Raw genomic sequence first — 20,482 nt, forward strand, 5'->3', positions numbered from 1 at the left:
ATAGGGCACATTCACTGCCGCGGGGCATTCTGGGTAATACATGCACCATTTAAACATCAAACTGTTAAAACAAAATAACTTTCTTAACATTTGAGATGAATTCATTTAAAAATGTGATGAATTGTGAATTGGTGATCTGCTATGCCTCATTTCTCAAAGTTCTCCTGTGCAACCATGCAGAGTTTTTAAAGCGTTTTGTACTATTTCCTCTCTCTGATCCCTCATCTGATGTTTCAAACTCTGGCTGGGTTCAATCACAGTCACTGGTGCCTCTCTGTTTCCCTCTCCATCGTTAATTCTGACTATTCACTATTTTACAGAATAATACTGCACAAATTAAATTAAAAAATGAAAATCACTTATTGTCACAAGTAGGCTTCAAATGAAGTTACTGTGAAAAGCCCCTAGTCGCCACATTCCGGCGCCTGTTCGGGGAGGCTGTTACGGGAAATAGAAGTAATTCGGCTCATTATGCCTGTCCTGGCTCTTCGGAAGATCTCTCCAATTAATCCCACAGCCCAACTGGCAGAGTTAGAACAACGTATATCTGCTTTAATCGAGAGTTTAATGGAAAAGGTTTTCAGTTGGATAGTTCACAGTTGCATTCACCCCGGTGGAAAAATTGATTGTCCAATTTATTGAGCAGATATTAAGTGCTCACCATTAGTTATGCACACAAAGCACCTGACTGAGTTAATTAAACAATTGACAGACTGCACAAACCACAATGACATTATTAATAAAGGGTCAAGTTAAGGGAGTATCCTGGTGTGATAGAGCAGATGAATTATGGGGTTACAAATTAAAGGCATTAATATCCTGCAATGTCAAAATCAATATCAGAATCATATGTCACAAGTAGGCTGACATTAACCCCAGTACAGTGGGGGGCACGGTAGTACAGTGGTTAGCACAGTTGCTTCACAGCTCCAGGGTTCAGGTTCGATTCCTGGCTGGGTCACTGTCTGTGTGGAGTTTGCATGTTCTCCCCGTGTCTGCATGGTTTTCCTCCCTGTGCTCCGGTTTTGTCCCATAGTCCAAAAATGTGCAGGTCAGGTGCAGGCCATGCTAATTTGCCCTTGGTGTCCAAAAAGGTTGTGTTGGGTGGGGTTACTGCGTTATGGGGCTAGGGCGGGGGTATGGGCTTAGGTATGCTCTTTCCAAGGGCTGGTGCAGATTCGATGGGCCGAATGGCCTCCTTCTGCACTGTAAATTCTATGACACTCTATGAACACTGTAAAGATCCAAGATGGCGCCAGAGCATGGCGACTCTCTGCGAGCTCCATCCCCACACCTTTTTCTTTTATCTCCTATCACCATTCTGACCTACTAAAAGTATTTTCCACTTCTTATATAATTACTAATAATGTTCTTCTATGTTTTCTTACAGGTTTGATGTCCTGTAAGAACACTATTCACGACGCCCTATGCTGCTCCTGCTCATGTATTTGCTCAGTTTGGCCCTTTGATCCGCACTGTAACCAACCAAAAAATCGAAGTTACTGTGAAAGTCCCCTAGTCACCACATCTCAGCGCCTGTTCGGGTACACAAAGGGAAAATTTGGAATGCCCAATTCACCTAACAAGCATGTCTTTTGGGACTTGTGGGAGGAAATCGGAGCACCCTGAGGAAACCCATGCAGACACTGGAAGAATGTGCAGACTCCGTACAGGCAGTGACCCAAGCCGGGAATTGAACCCGAGTCCCGAACGCTGTGAAGAAACAGGGCTAACCACTGTGCTACCGTGCCCCCCATTATCACTCAGCTGGAATGTTGCCGTATGAAAGGGCACCGCAAACCTGTCAGAGGAAACAAGCCAATTCTTTTTTTTAAAATATATTTTATTCAAGATTTTTTGGCCAAACATAACAATACGTAGTGTTTCTTTTACACAACAATAAAGCAATATAAATAACAGTGGCCAGTTTTAAACAAATAAATAAATAATATATGAACAGAAACAAAAACAAAACGAAATGGCAACTGCCCTGTCAAAAATAAATACTCTCCAAAGATACAATCCAACAGTTCAATATACAATTACCTATAACAAATGTCTATACATATACAATAACATCCCTGAGAGTCCATCCGATCCTCCCCCCCCCCCCCCCCCCCTCGCCCCTGGGTTGCTGCTGTTGTCTTCTTCTTTTCCATTCCCTCTATCTTTCTGTGAGGTAGTCGACGAACGGTTGCCACCACCTGGTGAACCCTTGAGCCGAACCCCTTAATACGAACTTAATCCGTTCTAACTTTATAAACCCTGCCATGTCGTTTATCCAGGTCTCCACACCCGGGGGTTTGGCTTCCTTCCACATTAACAATATCCTGCGCCGGGCTACTAGGAACGCAAAGGCCAAAACATCAGCCTCTCTCACCTCCTGCACTCCCGGCTCTTCTGCCACCCCAAATATAGCCAACCCCCAGCTTGGTTCGACCTGGGCCCCCACCACTTTCGAAAGCACCGTTGCCACCCCCACCCAAAACTCCTGTAGTGCCGGGCATGACCAGAACATGTGGGTGTGATTCGCTGGGCTTCTCGAGCATCTCGCACACCTATCCTCTACCCCAAAAAATTTACTAAGCCGTGCTCCAGTCATATGCGCCCTGTGTAACACCTTAAATTGTATCAGGCTTAGCCTGGGACACGAGGACGATGAGTTTACCCTACGTAGGGCATCAGCCCACAGCCCCTCCTCAATCTCCTCCCCCAGCTCTTCTTCCCATTTCCCTTTCAGCTCATCTACCATGATCTCCCCCTAGTCCCTCATTTCCCTATATATGTCCGACACCTTACCATCCCCCACCCATGTCTCTGAGATCATTCTATCCTGCACCTCCTGCGTCGGGAGCTGTGGGAATTCCCTCACCTGTTAACTCGCAAAAGCCCTCAGTTGCATATACCGAAATGCATTCCCTTGGGGCAACCCATATTTTTCCGTCAGCGCGCCCAGACTCGCAAACGTCCCATCCATGAACAGATCTCTTAATTGTGCTACCCCTGCTCTTTGCCATGCTCCAAATCCCCCATCCATTCTCCCCGGAACAAATCTATGGTTATTTCCTATCGGGGACCACACCGAGGCTCCTGTCTTTCCCCCATGCCATCTCCACTGCCCCCAAATTTTCAATGTAGCCACCACCACCGGACTTGTGGTGTATTTCTTTGGTTAGAATGGCAACGGTGCCGTCACCATTGCTTGTAGGCTAGTCCCCCTGCAGGACGCCCTCTCCAATCTCTTCCACGCTGCTCCCTCCCCTTCTCCCATCCACTTACACACTATAGAAATATTGGCGGCCCAGTAGTACTCGCTTAGGCTCGGTAGTGCCAGCACCCCCCTGTCCCTACTACGCTGCAAAAATCCCCTCCTCACTCTCGGGGTCTTCCCAGCCCACACAAAACTCATAATACTCTTCTCGATTCTTTTGAAAAAAGCCTTCGTGACCACCACCGGGAGGCACTGAAACACAAAAAGGAATCTCGGGAGGACCACCATTTTAACTGCCTGCACCCTCCCTGCCAGTGACAGGGACACCGTGTCCCATCTCTTAAAGTCCTCCTCCATCTGTTCCACCAACCGCGTTAAATTAAGCCTATGTAGTGTACCCCAATTCTTGGCTATCTGGATCCCCAAGTACCGGAAGTCCCTTGTTACCTTCCTCAATGGTAAATCCTCTATTTCTCTGCTCTGCTCCCCTGGATGCACCACAAACAACTCTCTTTTCCCCATGTTCAGTTTATACCCTGAAAAATCCCCAAACTCCCCAAGTATCCGCATTATCTCTGGCATCCCCTCTGCCGGGTCCGCCACATATAGCAACAAATCATCTGCATACAGAGTTACCCGGTGTTCTTCTCCTCCCCTGAGTACTCCCCTCCACTTCCTGGAACCCCTCAATGCTATGGCCAGGGGTTCAATCGCCAGTGCAAACAATAACAGGGACAGAGGACATCCCTGCCTCGTCCCTCTATGGAGCCGAAAATAATCAGACCCCCGTCCATTCGTGACCACGCTCGCCATCGGGGCCCTATACAGCAACTGTACTCATCTGATATACCCATCTCCAAAGCCAAATCTCCTCAGCACCTCCCACAAATAATCCCACTCCACTCTATCAAATGCTTTCTCGGCATCCATCGCCACCACTATCTCCGCTTCCCCCTCTGGTGGGGGCATCATCATTACCCCTAGCAGCCTCCGTATATTTGTATTCAGCTGTCTCCCCTTCACAAACCCAGTTTGGTCCTCATGAACCACCCCCGGGACACAATCCTCTATCCTCGTTGCCATTACCTTGGCCAGAATCTTAGCGTCCACATTCAGGAGGGAAATGGGCCTGTAGGACCCGCATTGCAGCGGGTCTTTTTCCTTCTTTAGGAGGAGCGATATCGTTGCCTCTGACATAGTCGGGGGCAGCTGCCCCCTTTCCCTCGCCTCATTGAAGGTTCTCATCAGTAGCGGGGCCAGCAAGTCCATATATTTCCTATAGAATTCAACTGGGAATCCGTCTGGTCCCGGGGCCTTCCCCGCATGCATGCTCCCAATCCCTTTCACTACTTCCTCCGTCTCAATCTGTGCTCCCAGTCTCGCCCTCGCCTGCTCCTCCACCTTAGGAAATTCCAGCTGATCCAGAAAGCACATCATTCTCTCCTTCCCATCCGAGGGCTGAGCTTCATATAATCTTTCATAAAATGCCTTGAACACTCCATTCACTCTCTCCGCTCCCCGCTCCATCTCTCCCTCCTCGTCTCTCACCCCCCCTATCTCCCTCGCTGCTCCCCTTTTCCTCAGTTGGTGGGCCAGCAACCTGCTCGCCTTCTCCCCATATTCGTACTGTACACCCTGTGCCTTCCTCCATTGTGCCTCTGCATTACCCGTAGTCAACAAGTCAAATTCTACATGTAGCCTTTGCCTTTCCCTGTACAATCCCTCCTCCGGTGCCTCCGCATATTGTCTGTCCACCCTCAGAAGTTCTTTCAACAACCGCTCCCTTTCCCTACCCTCCTGCTTTCCTTTATGTGCCCTAATAGATATCAGCTCCCCTCTAACCACTGCCTTCAGTGCCTCCCAGACCACTCCCACCTGAACCTCCCCATTATCATTGAGTTCCAAGTACCTTTCAATACACCCCCTCACCCTTAAACACACCCCCTCATCTGCCAATAATCCCATGTCCATTCTCCAGTGTGAACGCTGTTGTTTTTCCTCCCCTATCTCCAGGTCCACCCAATGTGGCGCGTGATCCGAAATAGCTATAGCCGTGTACTCCCTCCCCGTCACCTTCGGGATCAGTGCCCTTCCCAAAACAAAAAAGTCTATTTGTGAATAAACTTTGTGGACAAAGGAGAAAAATGAAAACTCCTTACACCTCGGTCTACTAAATCTCCTGGGGTCTACTCCTCCCATCTGCTCCATGAAGTCCTTAAGCACCCTAGCTGCAGCCGGCCTCCTTCCGGTCCTGGACCTCGATCTGTCCAGCCCTGGGTCCAGCACCGTATTAAAATCTCCACCCATTACCAACCTCCCCACCTCTAGGCCCGGGATACGTCCTAACATACGCCTCATAAAGTTGGCATCATCCCAGTTCGGGGCATATACGTTCACTAAGACCACCGCCTCCCCTTGCAATTTGCCACTCACCATCATGTATCTGCCCCAACTATCCACCACTATGGTCTTTGCCTCAAACATTACCCGCTTCCCCACTAGTATAGCCACCCCCCTGTTTTTTGCGTCTAGCCCCGAATGAAACACCTGCCCCACCCATCCTTTGCGTAGTCTCACCTGGTCTATCAGTTTCAGATGCATCTCCTGGAGCATAACCACATCTGCCTTAAGTTTCTTTAGGTGTGCGTGTACCCGTGCCCTCTTAATCGGCCCGTTCAGCCCTCTCACATTCCACGTGATCAGCTGGGTTGGGGGGCTCTTTACGCCCCCCCCCCTTTGTCGACCAGCCATCTCCTTTTTCAATCCAGCTCCTCACCCGGTTCCCACGTAGCCGTATCTCCCCCCAACGGCGCCCTCCCGCCCCGACCACCCCACCCCATACCAGCTCCCCCTTCTCCCCAGCAGCAGCAACCCTGTTAACCCCCCCCCTGCTAGATCCCTCACTAGCGTAATTGCACCCCCCATGTTGCTCCCAGAAGTCAGCAAACTCTGGCCGACCTCGGCTTTCCCCGTGACCTCGGCTCACACTGTGTGAGGCCCCCTCCTTCCTGCTTCCCTGTTCCCGCCATGATTACCACAGCGCGGGAACAAAGCCAGCGCTTCCCATTTGGCCCCGCCCCCAATGGCCGGCGCCCCCAGCTCCTCATCCTCCCTCCCCTCCTCCCCCACGACATGGGGAAGAGAGAAAAGTTACAGGGTCGCAGGATTAACAACTTGGGAAATCATCTCTTCCCCCCCTTCACTCCACATATTCACCCCACCACTTTGTCCCAAACGTTCTTTTTCTAGCCCGCTTATTCCAGTTTCTCCTCGACAATAAATGTCCACGCCTCTTCTGCCGTTTCAAAGTAGTGGTGTTTCCCTTGATGTGTGACCCACAGTCTTGCCGGCTGCAGCATTCCAAATTTAACCTTCCTTTTGTGCAGCACGGCCTTGGCCCGATTAAAGCTTGCCCTCCTTCTCGCCACCTCCGCACTCCAATCTTGATATACGCGGATCACCGCGTTCTCCCACCTACTGCTCTGAGTTTTCTTTGCCCATCTGAGGACCATCTCTCTGTCCTTATATCGGAGAAATCTCACCACTATGGCTCGAGGAATTTCTCCAGCCCTTGGTCTTCGCGCCATAACTTGATAGGCTCCCTCCACCTCCAGCGGGCCCGTCGGGGCCTCCGATCCCATTAACGAGTGCAGCATCGTGCTCACATGTGCCCCGACGTCTGCCCCTTCTGCGCCTTCGGGAAGACCAAGAATCCTTAAATTCTTCCTCCTCGCATTATTCTCCAGCACCTCCAGCCTTTCCACACACCTTTTGTGTTGTGCCTCGTGCATCTCTATCTTCACCACCAGGCCCTGTATGTCGTCCTCATTCTCAGCAGCCTTTGCCTTCATGACCCGAAGCTCCTGCTCCTGGGTCTTTTGCTCCTCCATTAGCCCTTCAATCGCCTGTAATATCGGGGCCAACAGCTCCTTCTTCATCTCCTTTTTAAGTTCTTCCACGCAACGCCGCAGGAACTCTTGTTGGTCAGGGCCCCATATTAAACTGCCTCCTTCCAACGCCATCTTGCTTTGTGCCTGCCTTCCTGGCCGCTGCTCTAGAGGATCCAGCTCAATCCGGCCACTTTCCTCTCCTTTTTCCATCCGTGTCCAGGGAGGATTCCCTTCTGGTTTACCGCACAGTGTTTTTAGCCGTTAAAATTGCCGTTGGGGCTCCTATTAAGAGCCCAAAAGTCCTTTCCACCGGGAGCTGCCGAAACGTGCGACTTAGCTGGTCATCGCCGCACCCAGAAGTCGAAACAAGCCAATTCTAATAGACCCACATCACTCTTAGACTGTACTGTGATTTGTGAATGAATCTGGGTTTTATGAAAAAGGTCTGTATCAGTCTGGTGCTGTGCCTTTGATTCCCAATAACAGCTGTAGTGTCCTTATTAAACACCCACCATGGTATTTAGCCCAGAAACATCAGGACATCATAATAATCACAGCCTTTGAAATTGTTCCTGATAAAATTACAACAATTCTGAAAGCTCCATTAGTTGTAACACCCTCGCTGAAAACATACTTCTCTGGCAAAAAAATACACAGGGCTGGTTTAGCACATGGCTAAATAGCTGGCTTTGAAAGCAGACCAAGGCAAGCCAGCAGCATGGTTCAATTCCTGTACCAGCCTCCCTGAACAGGCGCCGGAATGTGGCGACTAGGGGCTTTTCACAGTAACTTCATTTGAAGCCTACTTGTGATAATAAGCCATTTTCATTTCACATACAGCCTCTGCACAGCAGGAAGGAAACTATTCACCCTCCACTCCAAACTCTGAATGATTTGGGATGATAATAATCTTTATTGCCACAAGTAGGCTTACATTAACATTGCAATGAATTTAATGTGAAAATCCCCTAGTCGCCACATTCCAGCGCCTGTTCAGGTACACAGAGGGAGAATTTAGAATCTCATATGATCACCACCCTCCCCTACCTCATCCACTCTTCTGAGCTCCAGCCAGATGATATTAAACATGTAGGTGGGAAAGACAAAGAGCAGAATCAGGGGAAGGTGCTACTCAAGAGGTTCCTCTGTGATAGCTCTCTCCATGCTTGTAAAATCCAGGACAAATTGTTATTTGTAAGGTGAAGGTACATCAGCAGCAGGAGTTAAGTGAAGAGGGTGATGGTAATAACCAGGCAGGCTGACTCACCAGGAAAGCTGCTTTAGAGGAGACTCCATGCGATCCACCCAAAAGATAAAGCACAATCATTGGCACTGGTGTGTCAGACTCCAGTTAAACTCATTTAAAAACTTGTCAGGACCCTGACCCTGACCCTGAAGTGAGTGTGTTCAAAGAGGTGGTGCACCATTGCAAAGACTTTCTCTCATCCTTCACAGCAAGTAAGGTCTCACCCATCCTACATGATGAGGTTTTCTATCACAAAATGGCTCTAATGTGTCTTGCATTACATCTTGCTGTCTTGCAAAAGAATTAATTTTGTTTTGGGATCATATTGGGGGAGTGTTTCTCTTTCTTGTCCCCATATGTTCATAATTGCTACTGGTGGCTGAGGAAACACCAGGATGTTCATCACCACTTGAACCTGTGTCCAAACTAATCCGGCCATGCGACAGGAAGACGAATTGGGAAGTTCCACATGATGATCTGGATAAACTGGGAGGAACAAGTCTTTTGTTGGCTATTCACAAATGAGGGAAGGAAGTACAGTATCTGTGTTACCATGGTGATAAGTGTGTGAGGGGCAAAATAAAAATAAGTCTGATAACTAGATTGAGAATAAATACCATGCTTGATGGTCACTGTGCTCGTGGACTGTGTCCAGGTTGAAATTCTGTTCTTCTCATATGACCATCACCCTCCCCTACACCACCCACCCTTCTGAGCTCCAGCCAGGTGACATTAAACGTATAGGTGGGAAAGACAAAGAGCAGAATCAGGGGAAGGTGCTGCTCAAGACGTTCCTCTGCGATAGTTCTCGCCATGCTGGAATCATGAATAAACTGTTATTACCTGTCCCTGGGTCTCCTGTTGTTAGTTGGAAGAAGTAATGCACCCAGAACTGTACACAATATTCCAAGCTGCGGTCTAACTAGCGTCTTGTACAAGTTTTTAAAAATAAATTTAGAGTACCCAATTCATTTTTTTCCAATTAAGGGGCAATTTAGGGTGTTCAATCCACCTACCCTGCACATCTTTGGATTGTGGGGGCGAAACCCACGCAAACACTGGGAGAATGTGCAAACTCCACACGGACAGTGACCCAGAGCCGGGATCGACCGTGGGACCTCGGAGACTGCAGTGCTACCACTGCACCACCATGCTGCCCTTTCTTGTACAAGTTTGGCATAACCAGTTTGTTCCTGTAGTCTATGCCCTTATTAATGAAGCTCATATTATATGCTTTAACTGCTCACTTCACCTATCCTGCCACCTTTAATGTCTTCTGCATCTATACACGCAGGTTCCTCTGCTCCTGCACTCCCTTAAGAAGTTTACCCATTATCTTATATTGTTTCTCCATGCTCTTCCTCCCAAAATGTATTACCTCACACTTCTCCACATTGAATTTAATCTGTCACCCATCTGCCCACGCCACCAACCTATGTCCAATTGCAAGCTCTACACTGTATTCTTCACAGTTTGTAATACTTCCAAGTTTTGTGTCATCTGCAAACTTTGAAATTGTCCCCCACAGACCACGATCTAGATCATTAGTATACACCAGGAAAAATAGGGGTCCAAATACCGACCCCTGGGGAACACCATTACAAACCATCCTCCAGCCTGAAAAATATCCATTGACTGTTAGTCTGTTGTGTTGCATTGTATTGAATGCCGACTGAAAGTCCATGTACATGGCATTAGCAGCATTACCCTCATCAATCCTTTCTGTTACAGAGATACAGGCTACTAGACTAGAAGGGCTGGAGGTTCATAAGGAGGAGGTGTTAGCAATTCTGGAAAGTGTGAAAATAGATAAGTCCCCTGGGCCAGATGGGATTTATCCTAGGATTCTCTGGGAAGCTAGGGAGGAGATTGCTGAGCCTTTGGCTTTGATCTTTAAGTCATCTTTGTCTACCGGAATAGTGCCAGAAGACTGGAGGATAGCAAATGTTGTCCCCTTGTTCAAAAAGGGGAGTAGAGACAACCCCGGTAACTATAGACCAGTGAGCCTTACTTCTGTTGTGGGCAAAATCTTGGAAAGTTTTATAAGAGATAGGATGTATAATCATCTGGAAAGGAATAATTTGATTAGAGAAAGTCAACACGGTTTTGTGAAGGGTAGGTCGTGCCTTACAAACTTTATTGAGTTCTTTGAGAAGGTGACCAAACAGGTGGAAGATGGTAAAGCAGCTGATGTGGTGTACATAGATTTCAGTAAAGCGTTTGATAAGGTTCCCCACGGTTGCTATTGCAGAAAATACGGAGGCATATGATTCAGGGTGATTTAGCAGTTTGGATCAGAAATTGGCTAGCTGGAAGAAGACAAAGGGTGGTGGTTGATGAGAAATGTTCAGCCTGGAGTCCAGTTACTAGTGGTGTACCCCAAGGATCTGTTTTGGGGCTACTGCTGTTTGTCATTTTTATAAATGACCTGGAGGAGGGCATAGAAGGATGGGTGAGTAAATTTGCAGATAACACTAAAGTTGGTGGAGTTGTGAACAGTGCGGAAGGATGTTACAAGTTACAGAGGGACATGGATAAGCTGCAGAGCTGGGCTGAGAGGTGGCAAATGGAGTTTAATGCAGAAAAGTGTGAGGTGATTCATTTTGGAAGGAATAACAGGAAGACAGAGTACTGGGCTAATGGTAAGATTCTTGGTAGTGTGTATGAGCAGAGAGATCTCGGTGTCCATGTACATAGATCCCTGAAAGTTGCCACCCAGGTTGAGAGGGTTGTTAAGAAGGCGTACGGTGTGTTAGTTTTTATTGGTAGAGAGATTGAGTTTCGGAGCCATGAGGTCATGTTGCAGCTGTACAAAACTCTGGTGTGGCCTCATTTGGAGTATTGCGTGCAATTCTGGTTGCCGCATTATAGGAAGGATGTGGAAGCAATGGAAAGGGTGCAGAGGAGATTTACCAGAATGTTGCCTGGTATGGGGGGGGAAGATCTTATGAGGGAAGGCTGAGGGACTTGAGGCTGTTTTCGTTCTGTTTTATTTGTTTTTATATAAGGCGGGAACCGGAAGTTCGACCTCTGGCAAGTCCCCCCCCCCCCCAACCAATAAATTCTGGTGGAGAGGAAACCCGAGACACTACACGTGTAGTGTCTCCCACCCGCCCTCCTCCTCTAACCTAATAATAAGACCCATTGGTGTAAGGTAAGTGCCATATTATATTATTATTATATTATTAGCATTGTGCAGGTCAAGGATCGGAGGTGGAGGAGCAGTCTCTGTCAGCGAGAGAACCTGAGAACATCTCAGACACTCAGAAGGTAAGAAGGTAAGTAAGTGATTTTTACTTTTATACCTTTTTTCAAATTGTGTGTGTCGGGGGGAAACTGAAGTGACATCACAGAAAAGCTGTGGCCAGAGTGGCTGGTTGGGATTCTAACCTAAATTTAAAAAAAATTTGAGTATTTGGGAACTAATTAAACATAATAACTTAATTATAATTTAGAGGGATATCTAAGCCAGAGATCGGAGAGTATTATAGTTAGCTATCGCATTTTTATTAGAGATCTAGTGCTAGGAAACAGATAGTTGACAGTAACTTTGCAATTTTAAAAAAGTATTTAAAAAAAAGACAAATTTTAATTAATTGACGCAATGTCAGTTAGAGGGGTGCTGTGCTCTGACTGTGAGATGTGGCAGGTCCGGGAGGCTTCCAGCGTCCCGGATGGCTTCATCTGCAGAAAGTGCACCCAACTGCAGCTCCTCACAGACCGCATGGTTCGGTTGGAGCAGCAATTGGATGCACTTAGGAGCATGCAGGTGGCAGAAAGCGTCATAGATCGCAGTTATGTAAATGTGATCACACCCAAGGTGCAGGCAGAGAAATGGGTGACCACCAGAAAGGGCAGGCAGTCAGTGCAGGAATCCCCTGTGGTTGTCCCCCTCTCGAACAGATATGCCCCTTTGGATACTGTCGGGGGGGATAGCCTATCAGGGGAAAACAGCAGCAGCCAGAGCAGTGGCACCACGGCTGGCTCTGATGTTCAGAAGGGAGGGTCAAAGCGCAGTAGAGTAATAGTAATAGGGGACTCTATAGTCAGGGGCACAGATAGGCGCTTCTGTGGACGTGAAAGAGACTCCAGGATGGTATGTTGCCTCCCTGGTGCCAGGGTCCAGGATGTCTCCGAACGGGTAGAGGGAATCCTGAAGGGGGAGGGCAAACAGGCAGAGGTCGTTGTACATATTGGTACTAACGACATAGGCAGGAAGGGGCATGAGGTCCTGCAGCAGGAGTTCAGGGAGCTAGGAAGAAAGTTAAAAGACAGGACCTCAAGGGTTGTAATCTCGGGATTACTCCCTGTGCCACGTGCCAGTGAGGCTAGAAATAGGAAGATAGAGCAGACAAACAAGTGGCTAAACAGCTGGTGTAGGAGGGAGGGTTTCCGTTATCTGGACCACTGGGAGCTCTTCCGGGGCAGGTGTGACCTGTATAAGATGGACGGGTTGCATCTAAACCGGAGAGGCATAAATATCCTGGCCGCGAGGTTTGCTAGTGTCACACGGGAGGGTTTAAACTAGTATGGCAGGGGGGTGGGCACGGGAGCACTAGGTCAGAAGGTGAGAGCATTGAGGGAGAACTAGGGAATAGGGACAGTGTGGCTCTGAGGCAGAGCAGACGGGGAGAAGTTGCTGAACACAGCGGGTCTGGTGGCCTGAAGTGCATATGTTTTAATGCAAGGAGCATTACGGGTAAGGCAGATGAACTTAGAGCTTGGATTACTACTTGGAACTATGATGTTGTTGCCATTACAGAGACCTGGTTGAGGGAAGGGCAGGATTGGCAGCTAAACGTTCCAGGATTTAGATCTTTCAGGCGGGATAGAGGGGGATGTAAAAGGGGAGGCGGAGTTGCGCTACTTGTTCGGGAGAATATCACAGCTATACTGCGAGAGGACACCTCAGAGGGCAGTGAGGCTATATGGGTAGAGATCAGGAATAAGAAGGGTGCAGTCACAATGTTGGGGGTATACTACAGGCCTCCCAACAGCCAGCGGGAGATAGAGGAGCAGATAGGTAGACAGATTTTGGAAAAGAGTAAAAACAACAGGGTTGTGGTGATGGGAGACTTCAACTTCCCCAATATTGACTGGGACTCACTTAGTGCCAGGGGCTTAGACGGGGCGGAGTTTGTAAGGAGCATCCAGGAGGGCTTCTTAAAACAATATGTAAACAGTCCAACTAGGGAAGGGGCGGTACTGGACCTGGTATTGGGAAATGAGCCCGGCCAGGTGGTCGATGTTTCAGTAGGGGAGCATTTCGGTAACAGTGACCACAATTCAGTAAGTTTTAAAGTACTGGTGGACAAGGATAAGAGTGGTCCGAGGATGAATGTGCTAAATTGGGGGAAGGCTAATTATAACAATATTAGGCGGGAACTGAAGAACATAGATTGGGGGCGGATGTTTGAGGGCAAATCAACATCTGACATGTGGGAGGCTTTCAAGTGTCAGTTGAAAGGAATACAGGACAGGCATGTTCCTGTGAGGACGAAAGATAAATACGGCAATTTTCGGGAACCTTGGATGACGAGTGATATTGTAGGCCTCGTCAAAAAGAAAAAGGAGGCATTTGTCAGGGCTAAAAGGCTGGGAACAGACGAAGCCTGTGTGGCATATAAGGAAAGTAGGAAGGAACTTAAGCAAGGAGTCAGGAGGGCTAGAAGGGGTCATGAAAAGTCATTGGCAAATAGGGTTAAGGAAAATCCCAAGGCTTTTTACACGTACATAAAAAGCAAGAGGGTAGCCAGGGAAAGGGTTGGCCCACTGAAGGATAGGCAAGGGAATCTATGTGTGGAGCCAGATGAAATGGGCGAGGTACTAAATGAATACTTTGCATCAGTATTCACCAAAGAGAAGGAATTGGTAGATGTTGAGTCTGGAGAAGGGGGTGTAGATAGCCTGGGTCACATTGTGATCCAAAAAGACGAGGTGTTGGGTGTCTTAAAAAATATTAAGGTAGGTAAGTCCCCAGGGCCTGATGGGATCTACCCCAGAATACTGAAGGAGGCTGGAGAGGAAATTGCTGAGGCCTTGACACAAATATTTGGATCCTCGCTGTCTTCAGGAGATGTCCCGGAGGACTGGAGAATAGCCAATGTTGTTCCTCTGTTTAAGAAGGGTAGCAAGGATAATCCCGGGAACTACAGGCCGGTGAGCCTTACTTCAGTGGTAGGGAAATTACTGGAGAGAATTCTTCGAGACAGGATCTACTCCCATTTGGAAGCAAGTGGACGTATTAGTGAGAGGCAGCACGGTTTTGTGAAGGGGAGGTCATGTCTCACTAACTTGATAGAGTTTTTCGAGGAGGTCACTAAGATGATTGATGCAGGTAGGGCAGTAGATGTTGTCTATATGGACTTCAGTAAGGCCTTTGACAAGGTCCCTCATGGTAGACTAGTACAAAAGGTGAAGTCACACGGGATCAGGGGTGAACTGGCAAGGTGGATACAGAACTGGCTAGGCCATAGAAGGCAGAGGGTAGCAATGGAGGGATGCTTTTCTAATTGGAGGGCTGTGACCAGTGGTGTTCCACAGGGATCAGTGCTGGGACCTTTGCTCTTTGTAGTATATATAAATGATTTGGAGGAAAATGTAACTGTTCTGATTAGTAAGTTTGCAGATGCCACAAAGGTTGGTGGAATTGTGGATAGCGATGAGGACTGTCTGAGGATACAGCAGGACTTAGATTGTCTGGAGACTTGGGCGGAGAGATGGCAGATGGAGTTTAATCTGGACAAATGTGAGGTAATGCATTTTGGAAGGGCTAATGCAGGTAGGGAATATACAGTGAATGGTAGAACCCTCAAGAGTATTGAAAGTCAAAGAGATCTAGGAGTACAGGTCCACAGGTCATTGAAAGGGGCAACACAGGTGGAGAAGGTAGTCAAGAAGGCATACGGCATGCTTGCCTTCATTGGCCGCGGCATTGAGTATAAGAATTGGCAAGTCATGTTGCAGCTGTATAGAACCTTAGTTAGGCCACACTTGGAGTATAGTGTTCAATTCTGGTCGCCACACTACCAGAAGGATGTGGAGGCTTTAGAGAGGGTGCAGAAGAGATTTACCAGAATGTTGCCTGGTATGGAGGGCATTAGCTATGAGGAGAGGTTGAATAAACTCGGTTTGTTCTCACTGGAACGAAGGAGGTTGAGGGGCGACCTGATAGAGGTATACAAAATTATGAGGGGCATAGACAGAGTGGATAGTCAGAGGCTTTTCCCCAGGGTAGAGGGGTCAATTACTAGGGGGCATAGGTTTAAGGTGAGAGGGGCAAGGTTTAGAGTAGATGTACGAGGCAAGTTTTTTACGCAGAGGGTAGTGGGTGCCTGGAACTCACTACCGGAGGAGGTAGTGGAAGCAGGGACGATCGGGACATTTAAGGGGCATCTTGACAAATATATGAATCGGATGGGAATAGAGGGATACGGACCCAGGAAGTGTAGAAGATTGTGGTTTAGTCGGGCAGTATGGTCGGCACGGGTTTGAAGGGCCGAAGGGCCTGTTCCTGTGCTGTACATTTCTTTGTTCTTTGTTGTTAGAGAGAAGGTTAAGAGGTGACTTAATTGAGGCATACAAGATGATCAGAGGATTAGATAGGGTGGACAGTGAGAGCCTTTTTCCTCGGATGGTAATGTCTAGCACGAGGGGACATACATTTAAATTGAGGGGAGATAGATATAGGACAGATGTCAGAGGTAGGTTCTTTACTCAGAGAGTAGTAAGGGCGTGGCATGCCCTGCCTGCAACAGTAGTGGACTCGCCAACATTAAGGGCATTTAAATAGTCATTGGATAAACATATGGATGATAAGGGAATAATGTAGATGGCCTTTAGAGTGGTTTCAGAGGTCGGCGCAACATCGAGGGCCAAAGGGCCTGTACTGCGCTGAAATGTTCTATTGTTCTACCTCCTTGGTAAAGACAACCAGTTAGTTTTATTTCATTTTGAACAGGGTGATAGTTACTGGGTGGGATTCTCCATCGACCGACGCCGGAATCGCGAAACGCGATTGGGTGGCGAATCAGTTCCAACTCCGAAATCGCGATGGGCACCAATTTCATGCCATATCACAATTCTCCATTGCCTTGACAGCGGCGTTCCGGAATGCACATACAGTAAACGGCATTTGAATATCATTGGCGGGCCCGACCCGGTATTCTCCGGGGCCTCTGCAATTCTCCGCCTTCGATGGGCCAAAATCCCGATGGCGAGGTTCGCTTGTGTGGTTAAAAATCTTGAAACAGGCATCATGGCTGATGAGTGAGAAGGGGTTCAGAAAGTGTCCAACATCGCCATAGTTTGCTGACAGTTGTGCCGCTGGCCGGGGGGGAATCCTGCCAAGTTCGGGGGAGTAGTGGGGTATGGCCAGGAGGTGGGCTGTGGGGTCAGCGTGGATGGGCAGAGCACTATTGCTGCAGACTGCAAGGCAGCCATGCAGCTGCGCACGGAGGAGACTGCCCGCTGTGAAATTAGGGCCACAGATCATATGTGTGTCCCCTCGGGCATTCCGCTAGGTGACCTCTGGCCTCAGCTGACCCATCAGTGGGATGGGAATGCTCCAGCACAATCAGTGCCATCTTGTTGACTGGGATGAATGTGTGTGGGGAGTGTAATGTGCATATGCGGCTGCAGCTTGTCAGCCTCCTGAGAGTCAATCACAGACCCGGTGGATCCCACACCGTTTTTCATTGGAATGGATTGTGTTTCATGTGGTGGCGGTGCTAGCCCCTCCAAAGTCACTGAGTCAGTCCAGGTTCAGCGCCAGCTTTGCTGTCATGGGAGTCCACAAATTCTTCCCCGGAGTGAACACTTAGTCTCAGGAACAGACAATCCCGCCCACTGTGTCTCATTCTTTAAAAGCTCCCGAGCTCCTTCTACACCTTTAAACAAGATGTGGAGATGTAGGCGTTGGACTGGGGTGAGCACAGCAAGAAATCTTACAACACCAGGTTAAAGTCCGACAGGTTTGTTTCAAATCACTAGCTTTCGGAGCACTGCTCCTTCCTCAGGTGATTGGAAGGAAGGAGTGATTCAAAACATACTTTTAATCAAGTAACAGATAGTGAGAGCCATCTGATGCACAGTAACCCAAAAACAAGACACTGTTGTACTTCTTCTCTGCTCTGTTCCTTGACATGAAAGTGAAATGAAAATCGCTTATTGTCACAAGAAGGCTTCAAATGAAGTTACTGTGAAAAGCCCCTCGTCGCCACATTCTGGCGCCTGTTTGGGGAGGCTGGTACGGGAATCGAACCGTGCAGCTGGCCTGCCATGGTGTTTTAAAAGCCAGCGATTTAGCCCAGTGTGCTAAACCAGCCCCTGAATTGTGTGAACATCGTTTCAGATTTCTACATTTCAGTAACAAATGTTGAAATGTTTGCCCCACACACACATCTGATTAAAGCCACAAACACAAAGGTCCAGTTTTCTCCTGGAGTTTGAGACAAATCAGTTTTGAAAATGATGCAGAGTTTCAGCCAAGAGGGAGATCCGGGCTCAGCCCCGCCCCTCATGCACTCAGATTGGTTGGAGGACCAGCCGCTCCTGCTCGGTCACCCAGACCCGCCCCCTCTTCCTATTCGTCCTGACCTTCCGTCAGTCAGCCGGGCGTGATGCAGAGCATGCGCAGTGCGGCAACTGTAGTTAGACACCACTGCGCAGGCGCACGGACGGAGTTTGGAGCATGCGCAAATCCAGTGTTGGCCTGGGGAGAGGCTTTTGTCCTGGAGAAGCGGAGTCAGTGCCAGGCGGTGGGTGGGAGGATTTGGAAACACTTTGTGGATCCGCAAACCCTTCACAATCATTGTCAGCTCCCTGGTTTGCAGCTGCGGGGCTTCTCCCTCCCTCCCGGGAACAGGCCCAGGTTAACGGGCACCATCCTGCTTCAGACATTGGAGGATGGTTCACATCAGAGGATGGCGGGGGGGGGGGGGGGGGGATAAATAAGAGAATTCACTTTGCTCTCAAATCAATGAGGATGCTGATCTCGGGCAAGGAAGGAAACCCTGGCAGGTGGGCGGGGAGGATTCTCAAACACCCGCTGGAGGCCCCAAACCCCCACCTGCAGGTCCCGGGTTTCCAGCTCTTGGGGAATTGTTGGCTTCAGGGGGGATTGTTGGCTTCGGGTGCGGCCATCTTGGTGAAGGAACAGAGTGGGCGAGACTTCAGGGTCCCAGTGACCAGGTGGAAAAATGATTGATTAATTGATTTTATTCTCACTTTGCACAGAGGGGTTTGAGAACTGATCCCAGCCAGAGGGGAGGGAGGGGGTGAGCTGTAAGGAAAAGAATTGTGAAGGTGGTGTGCAGGGTTTGCCGGGCTGACCAACTCTCATGGTGAAAATTATGGCACAGCCTGCACTGAAAGGCTGGCGTTCTGCCAGAGCTGGGACCAGTCCGCCTGGGGTAAGTGTCTGCCAGAGCTGTTGCAACACAGAAACAGTAAGGAACATGATCCTGTGCATTGAGAAAGGTCCAATTTATGTGACAGACAACATCCAGGCAGCATGCAGCCTGGGACAGTGGACACAAATGCATTCCTATAAAATACGGGACTGTTAGTCACTGTGGGATTTGCATCCAGCACAGGGAGGTAAGAGAGGGCATGGGATTAGGATTTACTGCTTTGCAGGTACAAATGAGGAAAATATTTTTAATGGAAAATAGAATTGGACATTCAGAATTTCTCTCCTCTCTTTAAAGTTTTGTAAACTCCTTTTCCAGGGCATTAGAATGGTGGATTTACGAACAGGAAGCTCAAACTGAACATCACAGCATTATCTGACAGAGTCACCACAGCCTGAATATCATCAGTAATTGAATTTGGAAGGAGAAATGTTTGTGTATTCTGCCTGTACGACACCATCTAAAACATCTGTGACTGGAAAACCATCAAGACACACACTGGAGTGAGAGTTTCCAGTACATGGACTGTACAAAGAGCTTTAACCAGTTAAACAGCCTGTAAAAAAACATTACACGATTCGCAGAGGGCAAAAAGTGTAATTGTGTTCTGTGTGTGTGGACAAAGCTTCAACTCATTGTCCAAACTGGAGAAATACAAGGAAACTGGCACCATGGAGAAACCGTGGAAATGTGAGGAACGCAATAAAGGATACAATTCTTCATCCCGGCTGGAAATGGGCAGCACGGTAGCATTGTGGATAGTACAATTGCTTCACAGCTCCAGGGTCCCCAGGTTCGATTCCGGCTTGGGTCACTGTCTGTGCGGAGTCTGCACATCCTCCCCGTGTGTGCGTGGGTTTCCTCCGGGTGCTCCGGTTTCCTCCCACAGTCCAAAGATGTGCAGATTATGTGCATTGGCCATGATAAATTGCCCTTAGTGTCCAAAATTTCCCTTAGTGTTGGGTGTGGTTACTGGGTTAGGATGGAGGTGTGGACCTTGGGTGGGGTGCTCTTTCTAAGAGCCGGTGCAGACTCGATGGGCCAAATGGCCTCCTTCTGCACTGTACATTCTATGAAAATTAACCCAGTGCACTAACACTTCCTTGATCGGGGTCGGGGGCGTTGACAGCAATTATCAACCCATTGTAATCACATTTCTCCATCAGAGTAACGAAGAAGGGCAAATGTTTACACAATGTTTTTCGAATTCCCTACGAAGGAGTTAATCACTTAACTCGCATTCTGCACCAGAGGGAGGGGAAAGGACAATTATTACTGAAGGAGACAAACACTCCCTCGATACATAATCGGCTTCTAGCTCACTCTGCGGCCGACGATCCCAACCTTTCCACTTGTGTTGGAGATGTTCATATTTAAACATTCCAGGAATTTTGAAAAATCTTATCACAGATAATCATATTCCAACCGGTTGAACTCCAATAGTCTATCCTCCAGGGCCTTTTCACAGTTCTGTGATTTATGTTTCCAAAGCTAGTCCTGTGATTATTTTGGGATATTTCAGCAGATGTCATAATGCATCTCTCAAATAATGCACTTTTGCACAGAGCTGTGAATACTATTCCCTACAATGCACACCACCAGGACCAGGCATAGCTGTTGGTGAAACTTGTAGCAAAAATCAAAAACACGCACATGCAAACACACGCACAAACACGACCGCAGATAATATGCCATCACAAGCATGCACGCATGCAGGGACCCA

The 20,482-nt window shown here is 48.3% G+C and overlaps 1 protein-coding gene across 1 annotated transcript in view; it reads left to right on the top strand.

Moving 5' to 3' along the window:
* LOC140419227 (uncharacterized) overlaps nucleotides 1-20,482 on the top strand; it is a 408,534-nt gene that overhangs the window by 357,126 nt on the left and 30,926 nt on the right. The gene's annotated exons all lie outside the window — the stretch shown is intronic.

The sequence above is a fragment of the Scyliorhinus torazame genome, chromosome 5, assembly GCF_047496885.1.
Source record: "Scyliorhinus torazame isolate Kashiwa2021f chromosome 5, sScyTor2.1, whole genome shotgun sequence".
Classification (NCBI taxonomy): domain Eukaryota; kingdom Metazoa; phylum Chordata; class Chondrichthyes; order Carcharhiniformes; family Scyliorhinidae; genus Scyliorhinus; species Scyliorhinus torazame.